Source organism: Mandrillus leucophaeus, unplaced genomic scaffold, assembly GCF_000951045.1.
Source record: "Mandrillus leucophaeus isolate KB7577 unplaced genomic scaffold, Mleu.le_1.0 Scaffold637, whole genome shotgun sequence".
Classification (NCBI taxonomy): domain Eukaryota; kingdom Metazoa; phylum Chordata; class Mammalia; order Primates; family Cercopithecidae; genus Mandrillus; species Mandrillus leucophaeus.
The window spans coordinates 1184045-1194306 of NW_012106886.1; the positions used below are offsets into that span (position 1 = coordinate 1184045).

The window sequence follows — 10262 nt, forward strand, 5'->3', positions numbered from 1 at the left end:
CAATTCAGGCTTATCATGATTTTTTTAATAAAAATGAGGACTGGAGAGATTGAAATTATGTTTCAAAACTTACCATAACTTTTTCATTAACTTCTAAACTCAATAGTTGTTTTTAAGTTTTTGTCTACATTTGTATACTAACCCTGCTTGTTCCTGTGAATCAACGAGCAATCTCTCGCTACAGCTCAGAAAGAAAAGGAGGGATGGGTAATGTGAAAATCTGGACCAATATTCTGGTTCTGAGTAATTATCCTGCAAATCCTGCCAGGTGATAGGAATGCATAGGATGTCCATCACTTGGAGGATTCCTTTTGGAAAAGTAAGACCAAGGGAGCTAACAAAAGCCAAGCACCATGCACCTAAATCCTAGCAAGCATAACTATAGCTTCCAGTTATCTTAATGTGTCACAAGACATCCTTTTCTCTCCCTTGTTGGAGGACGACTCAGTTCCACAGTTTTGCCTTAGCATTTGGCTATGATAAGGAGTCCATACAACCCCACTCCCTGAGATATATTTTTGTACCAAACTCAATTCCAAGCTTCCAGTCAAAACCCTAGGAAAGAAAACTGGATCTGAAGGATCCAGAGGCAGATGATGATGAACGTTAAAAGACACAGCACAGGTGAGTATGGCTGATTCCTGCCAATTAAGCCAAGCTTCCCATTTCATGGATAAAGGCCATGCTAGTATCCATGGGCATAAATGAGGTCTAGGTAATTCAAGGCTACTGACAGCAGAGTAGACAGGGTGTACGTGGGTGAGAGTGAATAATTCCCACCTCCCTACCTGCCCTGTTAACATGGGTGAAAGCCATTTTAACACCCATGGTGGCACTTGCCAGGGTCACCAGGACTTGGGGATGCAAAGACAGAAGAGGGAAACAGATGCTCTTCCTTCTCTCCCTCAGGTACTCCGGGTATCTGCTAGAAGGAGAAGGGAATCAGAGACGCCTCTTCTCCTCTTTCTAGATGGGTAGCCATTCATCTTCAGTCTGTACCCCATTCAAATGCATCCTGAAGCCCTGGGACTCCTTTGAAAAAAAATGCCTTCTTTTTTCCCTCTCTCCTTCTCTGTCTTCTCTTCACAAATAGGTAATTATGTCCTCATACTATGGGACACTTCCCTCAGATGCATCCTCTAAACTGAAAAGAGTTAATTTCCCAAAGCTTAAAATGGTTGGCTTTAGGATTGGGCTCAGGGTAAGGGAACCCAGAAACTCAATACGTTGACAAAAGGTTAAAGTTTTTTACCAGTCGGATTTTTGGCCTCCCTCTCTCTGTGAAAACCAGTAAAAGGTGTCAGGATTTTTCAACTCTCCTCACCCCTCCCCTTGTTTCATTTTAACGTTTTCTAATAACTCAGTGTGTCTTTTCTTGCCTTCAGGCCATCAAACTCCAAACGATCATGCAACGGGAGCCTCTGGCGATGGTTCTTTTTGCCAGGGACCCTGAGATAGGCCTCTGAGGGAGCTCTGACTGCAATTTCTCCAAAACAGCGCCCCCTGTCAGCAGGAAACAGTTAAGGATCCGTCTTCATCCTTATCCTTATCCTTATCCTAATGGCAGTTAGATGCACTTCTTTACAGGAGGGAATGAGACAGCCAGATGGGAAGGGGTCCCCAGAGAAACTTCAACCTACATGCACGCTAGGAGGAGTGCCGTAGAAGTCCACCCGGGCGGGAGGGGGGTGTCTAGCTCCTCCTCTTCCTGGTTGGTACCCAGGATTCAATCTGTGAAGCACGAAGCCTATACTAGTAACTCTTGCTCTGCTGAGAGTCCCTGTTTCCCTTTTTTTTTCCTTTTTGCCCAACAAATTCCATTTTTTTCACCCTTCAAAGTATCTGCAAGCCTAATATTTCATGGTTGTGTTACAAGGACGCCATTTTTAGCTGAACTAAGGAGAAAGTCCTACAACAGTTGAATGAATATACTAAAAGTCATTGAATTGTACACTTCAGATACATTTTATAGTATGTAAATTATATCTCACTAAATATGTATACATATTTGATGATATATGTGTGTGTTTTCTCCATATAACTATTATATGATAAATCATATATATGTATATGTGTGTGTATATATACACACATACACACACGCATATATATATACACACACACACACGTACATATATATAATAAAGTAAAACTAGTTTGGGATGACCTTAAAGTCCTGTTTCATTGGAGACTATAGTGTTAAAATAAATGTGTTATGTTATGCTGCCTTGTTTGATGTGAAATCCTAATCTTTGTGGGCCCAACTGAACCAATAAAACTGAGAGTTCCCTTGTGTTCCCTGAAACCACAGGGTCAGAAAAGTATAAGACTAGTAGGGGCTTCAGTTTCTCTGTGGTAAAATGAAGATTGTTCCATTTGCAACCACTAGTTTGGAATGAAGATCATTGTTATGTTAAATAATAGTACTGGTAGTATAACAATTATTCATATTCTGTCATAGACCAGGCAATGCCATTTAATCCCTGATTTAGGTCATTTAATTCATATGGTTGTAACCATAATCGTTTAATTGCACAGTGCACACAGCAATTCAATATGCCAAGACACCAGGTTGCAGCAGAGAAAGATTTAATTGTAGAGTCACCTAACAAGGAGATGGGAGAAAACTTTAAATCTCTCTCTCTAAGGAATTTGGACTTAGGGTTTTTAAACTTTAGAATGGGCCAAAACATGGAGATTATTGATTGGTCAAAGAGTACAGGGTGAAGTAATGGAACCTGGAGATGAAGAAGCCATATTCTCATGCTTATCCTGTTCCTCTGTGAAAGGTCTTCAAATTGGTTGCTGGAATAAGAGATCTGCAAAACATCTTAAGGGATCCTTAAGCAAAAGCCTTTCTAGTGTGAGAGATTCTGTGTATAGAAACAATGGGGATGCATATCAACTCTTAAATAGTTTTATGACCCCAATGTCAAAAATCCTATCTATAGGAATGATGGGTATGCAAATGTTCAGAATCTAGTGCTAAGTGACCTTTAGCAACAAGGGATGAGGCCAAAGTGCAGCCTGATTAATGCTTAATTGTAACTATATTTCTGTCCAAAACCCAGTATGCAATTCTTGTCAACCCTCTGGAGGTGGTTTCATGATAATCCTATAAAATATGTATTATCCTTGTTTTACACATTCAGAAACTCAGGCACAATGAGGTAGAAAGACTTGCCCAAGAGAAGATCATGGGGATGTCTGGGGAGGACTGTCTCTCAGAAAGCCCCATGATACCTACCTCCTGATAATCACACCCCATGTAATCTCCTCTCCAGAAGTGTGTACAGGCCTGTGACTTGCTTCTAAGCAACAAAATGCTGAGAAGGTGATGAAATGTAAATTCCATGATGATTTTATGTAAGATTATAATGCTTGTGATCTGAGAGACAAAAATACACACCTCTTTATCAACTAGGATAGACCCTAAGGTTACAGAATCAACAGTTACCTACAGATAGAGGGTTTAGGGCTTCATTGGCATGAATAGCAACTTCCTAAATTCCTAGAGCTACAAGAGAATCACACTGTTGCCAAACTCCCTAACAATGGAGCTATCAGACCCTTCTAACTCTGGTTTACAACCCAGGTCACTAAAACTCTGATTAGAAGGAAGACTGGCCTTACAAACACTATTTCCTGATAAGCAACTGTAGACCTCAAGTCAGTTGCAGCAGAGACTACACAAACTGTCTGTGTATCCTAGAGTTTACCTTTTGATGTAAAGAACCAAATTCTGTCTCATCATAATGCTAAAACCCTGTCCAATGTGAACATGGCATGTACGTTACATTTATGTTTACCATTGTGCACGTGTTCAATCCCCCTCATAGATACATATAACTTTTCCTCAAACCTGCTAAATACGTATGACTCTATTATGTAATACAGACCCTGTAAGGCATAGTAACGTCAATCTCTGGTAAACTCCAGAGTCTGTCTCTTCCAGGTTTGTAAACTGGTATCACAGATGAAGCTCTCCCTTCTGAGAGACAGGATTAACTGGATTTCCTAGGCCGACTAAGAATCCCTAAGCCTAACTGAGAACGTGACCACATCCACCTTTAAACACAGGGCTTGCAACTTAGCTCACACCCAATGAGTTAGGTAGTAAAGAGAGCTCACTAAAAAGCTAATTAGGCAAAAACAGGAGGTAAAAAAATAGCCAATCATCTATCACCTGAGAGCACAGTGGGAGGGACATTGATCAGGATATAAACCCAGATATTCGAGCCAGCAATGGCTACCCTCTTTGGGTCCCCTCCCTTTGTATCGGAGCTCTGTTTCACTCTATTAAATCTTGCAACTGCACTCTATTCTGGTCCGTGTTTGTTACAACTCAAGCTGAGCTTTTGCTCGCCTTCCACCACTGCTGTCTGCCGCCGTCACAGACCCGCCACTGACTTCCATCCCTCTGGATGCCGCAGGGTGTCTGCTGTGCTCCTGATCCAGCAAGGCACCCGTTGCCATTCCTGATCGGGCTAAAGGCTTGCCATTGTTCCTGAACGGCTAAGTGCCCAGGTTCATCCTAATCGAGCTGAACACTAGTCACTGGGTTCCACCATTCTCTTCCATGACCCACTGGCTTCTAATAGAGCTATAATACTCACCACATGGCCCAAGATTCCATTCCTTGGAATCCCTGAGGCGAAGAACCCCAGGTCAGAGAACACGAGGCTGCCCACCATCTTGGAAGCAGCCCACGGCCATCTTGGAAGTGGCCCACCACCATCTTGGGAGCTCTGGGAGCAAGGACCTCCCCCCCGTCCCTAGTAACACTTCTACTATTCAGCCATCCTGGTGATCTTTTGGATAACATACCCTTCTTGGGAGCTGATTTTTTTTTTTTTTGAGACGGAGTCTCGCTTTGTCGCCCAGGGGAGCTGATTTTTTTCCTTGATGGCTATGATGTAGCAAGTGGCAATGTTGGGTAGGTTCACATGGCAAAAAACTTAGGAAAGGAACTTAGGAAGGCAGTCTCCAACCAACAGCCAAAAAATAAAAATAAAATAAAATAAAATAAAGGCCCCTCAGTCCTACTGTAAATGCCCAATGGGTTCACCTTGCCCACTGCCTAGACAGAGCTGATTTATCAAGATAGGGAAATTGCAATAGAGAAAGAATAATTTGTGCAGAGTTGGCTGTGCAGGAGACAGGAGTTTTGTTATTACTCAAATCAGAAAATTCAGGGATCAGAGTTTTCAAGGATAATCTGGTGGGTAGGCGGCCAGTGAATTGGGATTGCTGATTGGTTGGCTCTGGGATGAAATCATAGGGAATTGAAGCTGTTCTTTTATGCTGAGTCAGTTCCTGAGTGGGGGCCACAGAACTGGTTGGCAGGTCCAGGTGAGGCCATCCAGTTGTTAGAAGTGCAAAAATTTGAAAAGGCATCTCAAAAGGCCCACTTTAGGTTTACAACAGTGATGTTACCTTTAAGAATAATTGGCAAAGTTTCGTATTTTATGACCTCCGGAATAATGGCTGGTAATATTTAGAATTCCAGTTCCTCTCATTCTAACTTGGTGGCTGGTGGCCTTTCATTAATTTTACAATTAACAGTTTAGCTTTGGGGAAGGGCTATTGTTTAAACTATAAACTAAATTCCTTCCCAAGCCTAGTTCAGCTTACATCGAGGAATGGACAAGGACAGTTTAGAGGTTAGAAGCAAGATGAAGTTGGTTAGGTCTGGTATCTTTTACTGTCATAATTTCTTAGTTATCGTGTTTGCAAAGGCGATTTCACTATAACCACAAGGAACTGAATTCAGCAAACCTCCACATGAGGCTGGAAGTGGATCCTTTCCCGGTTGAGTCTTGAGATAAGGCTACAGCCCTGGCTAATACCTGGCTTGCAGTCTGAGACCCTAAAGTAGAGGACTCAGTTAATCCAGGCCCAGAGACTGAAAAAATAAATCTGTGTTATTTTAAGCCACTAAGCACATGGGTAAACCAAAAATAAAATTCTAAGGCCCCCCAGCCATCTGAATGGACTTCTTCCTCAGCCAGGCCTCTTAAAACTTAAACTTAACCTGAGAGTCTGTTTCAGGCCATAATGGAAAGTGGGGGTTGAATGTGCCTCGTTATACCTCTTCAGCATTAACATCAACATAGACTGTAAGTCTGATAAGAAACATTTTGCAACCTATTCTCCCTGAAGCCTGCTAGCTAAAAACTTTGCCTGCATGATTAAACTTTGGTCTCCACAGCCTCTTATCTTAACCTAGACATTCCTTTCTGTTTGAAAGCAACTCTTTAGAGAAATTCGACCAATTGTCAACCAGAAAAAGCTTAAATTTACCTTTAACCTGGAAGCCCTCACCCCGCCCACCACCCCACTTTGAGTTGTCCTGCCTTTCTGGACCAAACCAATGTATTTCTCAAATGTATTTGATTGATCGATGTTTCATGTCTCCCTAAGGTATATAAAACCAAGTTACACACCAACACCTTGGGCACATGTTCTCAGGACCTCCCGAGGGCTGAGTCATGGACCACAGTCACTGATATTTGGCTCAGAATAAATCTTTTCAAATATTTTAGAGTTTCACTCTTCGTCAACACATGGTAGTTAGTTATTCAACAACACTAAACTAATATATCCACCTCATGAGAACCAGGGCTTTCAGAGTCTACAGCTGCATTGCACAATAAAATAACCACTAGCCACATGTGGCTACTGTAATTTCACAATTGTATTTTATTTCAATTTGCTTAAATTTTACTAAAATGTAAATGAAAAATTTACCTTGTGCTAGCTACATTTTAAGTGCTCAATAGTTATGAGTGGCTAGCTTCCTCAGAATGGAATACAGTCAATTCTCATTATTCATGATAGTTATATTCTATAAAGTCACCATGAGAACTGCATTAGTGAATACTGAACATTCTCTCCTAGCAGAAATACTGAGTTAGGTTCCTGTGAGCCTATGGTCATAACATTTTCATCAAGCATTCATTATATAACCTTGTGTTATGTCTTTCTGTTTAAAACACCTTATTTGATATTTATGTTGTTGATTCATTGACATTGAACTCATGGCCAACAGCCCTATAACTCATGCCTGGATGAATCTGATTTAATCCACTTATTTTCTCCGTAAGGTACAACACAGCTTTCTTGTGCTTAGGAACATTAGACAGCACTTCAGCACTACACTTGGGCACTACTTAAACAGTGGAATCACCAAAAACAAGTGCAAAAATATGAACAACATGGCACTAAAGAGACCTAAAAACAGATAGAGTATAAGAGCTGAAAACAAGAAGACAGAATGAGGCCTTGTTCAATCTCAGCTGGGAATGTATATATCTGGTAACTCACATTTTTCACTCAAATTCATCCATGAATGATCACAAAACCCCTGTGAGTACTGACTTTGGAGAAATAAATTTGACAAATAAATTTTAGCGACTGGGCAAATTTGCAAATTTTGAATCCATAAATAATTAGGATGGATGGTATTTCCATCTTTGCACAAATTTCTATTGGATATATTGCTCTAGAGAATCCAGTAGTTTTTTTCCTACTTTTACTATCTCACCTTATAAAGACAGCCATCCAATCCAAAGGCCTTGGAAAAAAATAGAGTAAAAATGACATGCATAGGGAAAGGAGCTGCTCCTCAACCCAAACCCGACCTACTTGCACATCATAATGGAATGACAACATTTCTTATTTCATAAACTCATTTGTCTTCAGAAACCAATATTATTTCTAAGACCTTAGAGAACTATTGGGTTTTGCCAGGAGTTTTGGCAAGATAATTCTTTCCTCCCTGATGTATTTAGCATTAGCTTTTTACACACCTTTCATAATTGCATTGTAATTTCCTAAGAAACTTTGCTTAAAGTCTTTTTTTAAAGTTTCATGAAGATAATAAGCAATATTACTGTTTTAACTCTAGACAAGTTGTCCTCAAACTTGTAGGCACATCAGCATGTTCAGATGAGTAAAATGCAGGTGCCTAGGTCTCTTCCTCAAGTACTGTGATTCAGTGGGTTTTGGGGAAGTCTTAGAATATACATTCTAACAAGCTTGCCAAATGGCTGTGATGTAGGAGGTCCTGGTACGAAATTCTGAAAAAAACATCATTGCTGACAATGCAGAGGAATCCTCAGAGACAAGACTCATACAAACAATGGCTTACAAGTAGTTTAAGAAAATAGTTTGTAAAATATACACAAAATGTAGAAAATAGTTTCAAAACCTAGACACAAAGGACTGTGATTTTACTGAGCTTCCAGATCAATAAGAACCTAGATTGAATTTTCAAGTGTTGAAATTTTGGAATTATGTTAATGGTCCCTAGACGACAGCACAAAATACTTAGCAATTGAAACTGCTTTGGGAATCCATCATATGTGCTCCCAAGGGATGCCTGATATGCCTGTGTGAGTCCTTGAGAATGGCATTGAGGGTCTGAGCAAGTTTTATAGCTCAATCGTACATTCTGGGCTCTCAGAAAGTGTCTGTCTCTTCCTTACCCCTGCTATAGAATATATCTCCAGTGCTTTGTTCTGTAGTTGGTCTAAATATGCATTCATTAAAAATGTGTTGAATTGGATCAAATCTTCCTTTCCCTGTTCACCTTCTTGTAGTCAGGTCATTAAGCAGTAAATTAATCAGAACAACCCAAATTGGTGAGGAGAAAACAGAAATAAATTATCCAGATAACCTGAGAGAACTGTGTGGGTTGCCTGCATTCTCAAAATTACTTCCCCGATCACCATTTTATTCAGCATGTGTTAGATAAGGTTTAATCTAACAAACTTTCAATAGCATTGTTATAAGAAACAATCCTCTCTTTGATTCTGAGTTCATGGAGACTACACAGTGGTAAGGTCATCCTCTTTGAGAGTTCTAATGCAAAAAAATCTTTTATTGGTATGACACATATACTAATTGAACTATTTCTTCTGACCTTGATTACAAACCCCACGATGCCCCAAATAGATTTGCCTTTGAAACTACCTTGACAAGGTTTACAAATCAATTTCCTTCATAGAGATTGGTTGGGCTTTTGTTTAGAAACAGGTTTTCTTTCTTTCTCTCTCTCTTTTTTTTCTCTTTTGGTTCCTCCCTGGCATCAATCTGAACAGCATCCTGAAAAAATGCTACACCTAATTTGCTTCTGCAAATGAGAGCAATTAAAATAACTCGACAAAAATGATGAAGGCTCTCGGATGATTTAAAGGCCAAGAATGAGGTACAATGACTCTGTTTATTCCTTTATCATCTGACTTGCCAGCAGCCCAGGAGTTCAGGTGTTAAGTGCTTCCAGCCCAGTTTTGACTTGCATGGTCCAGCTCCTTACTGAGACACACCGCTGTTGGTCTGAACTTTAGCACTGAGCGAACATGGGCCAGGCACTGCCAGGTCATCTTTATCCCAAAACATATGCAGCCAAACTGCAGGGATCTGCTCCTGAACTGGTATTCCCAGTTTAGGGGTGTGTGTGTGTGTGTGTGTGTGTGTGTGTGTGTGTGTGTTCCCAACTGCCTCTTAGTTCAGAGACAGCATGTGTACTAGAAAGAGCTACTTGAATAGATGGGGCATATAGTTCGACATATCTGGATTCTAATCTAATATTGATCACTTATCTTTGGGTTCTTTGGACTTTATTAACCTGTAACAACCTGTTTCCTTAGATATGACACTGACCTTCATGAGCGTTTGACCTGTGCCATTCTCCTCTCTACCTCACCTTGTCCCACTCCATGAGTTACTCTGATTGCTATGGCTTTAGTTTAGCACCTCCAATAAGTCAAGTTCTGTTCTACACCAAGGCATTTGCCCATGCTATTCCTCTTATTTACAACCCACCTCCCACCCGTACCTCACCTAACACCCCAACTGACTAACTCAGGTCTCAGCTTAAAAACCACTTACTTACACAGGTCTTTTTTGACAACCCACCCAAGCCAAAATTAAGTTTACTCTCATTGCATATTTATCAATAGGTTCTGTGTATTATATGGTGGTGGCACTCATTACAGTTTGTAAACAAATATACATATATAGTAGTCACCCACATTCTTTATCATATCTTCCTATCTCGTTGTCTTCATTTTCTTCATAGTGCTTATTAATTTCTTACATTTTATATTTCAGTTAATTATAGGGTACTCTTTCCCAGAACATACGTTTTGTGAATATAGGGACCTTGACTGTTTTATTCACAATTGCATTTCCCGTGCTGGCTACAAAGGCCCTGGCATAAAGGCAGCGCTCAAAACACATGTGTAGGTTGAATGGAT

The 10262-nt window shown here is 40.4% G+C and overlaps 1 long non-coding RNA gene across 1 annotated transcript in view; it reads left to right on the forward strand.

Moving 5' to 3' along the window:
* Window positions 1–1089: 1089 nt before the first annotated feature.
* The window catches only part of LOC105554261, a 68842-nt gene continuing 59669 nt past the window's right edge, over window positions 1090–10262 (forward strand). The window contains exon 1 of the long non-coding RNA XR_001008298.1: window positions 1090–1519. This is a non-coding gene — a long non-coding RNA (uncharacterized LOC105554261). The remainder of the gene's footprint in view (window positions 1520–10262) is intronic.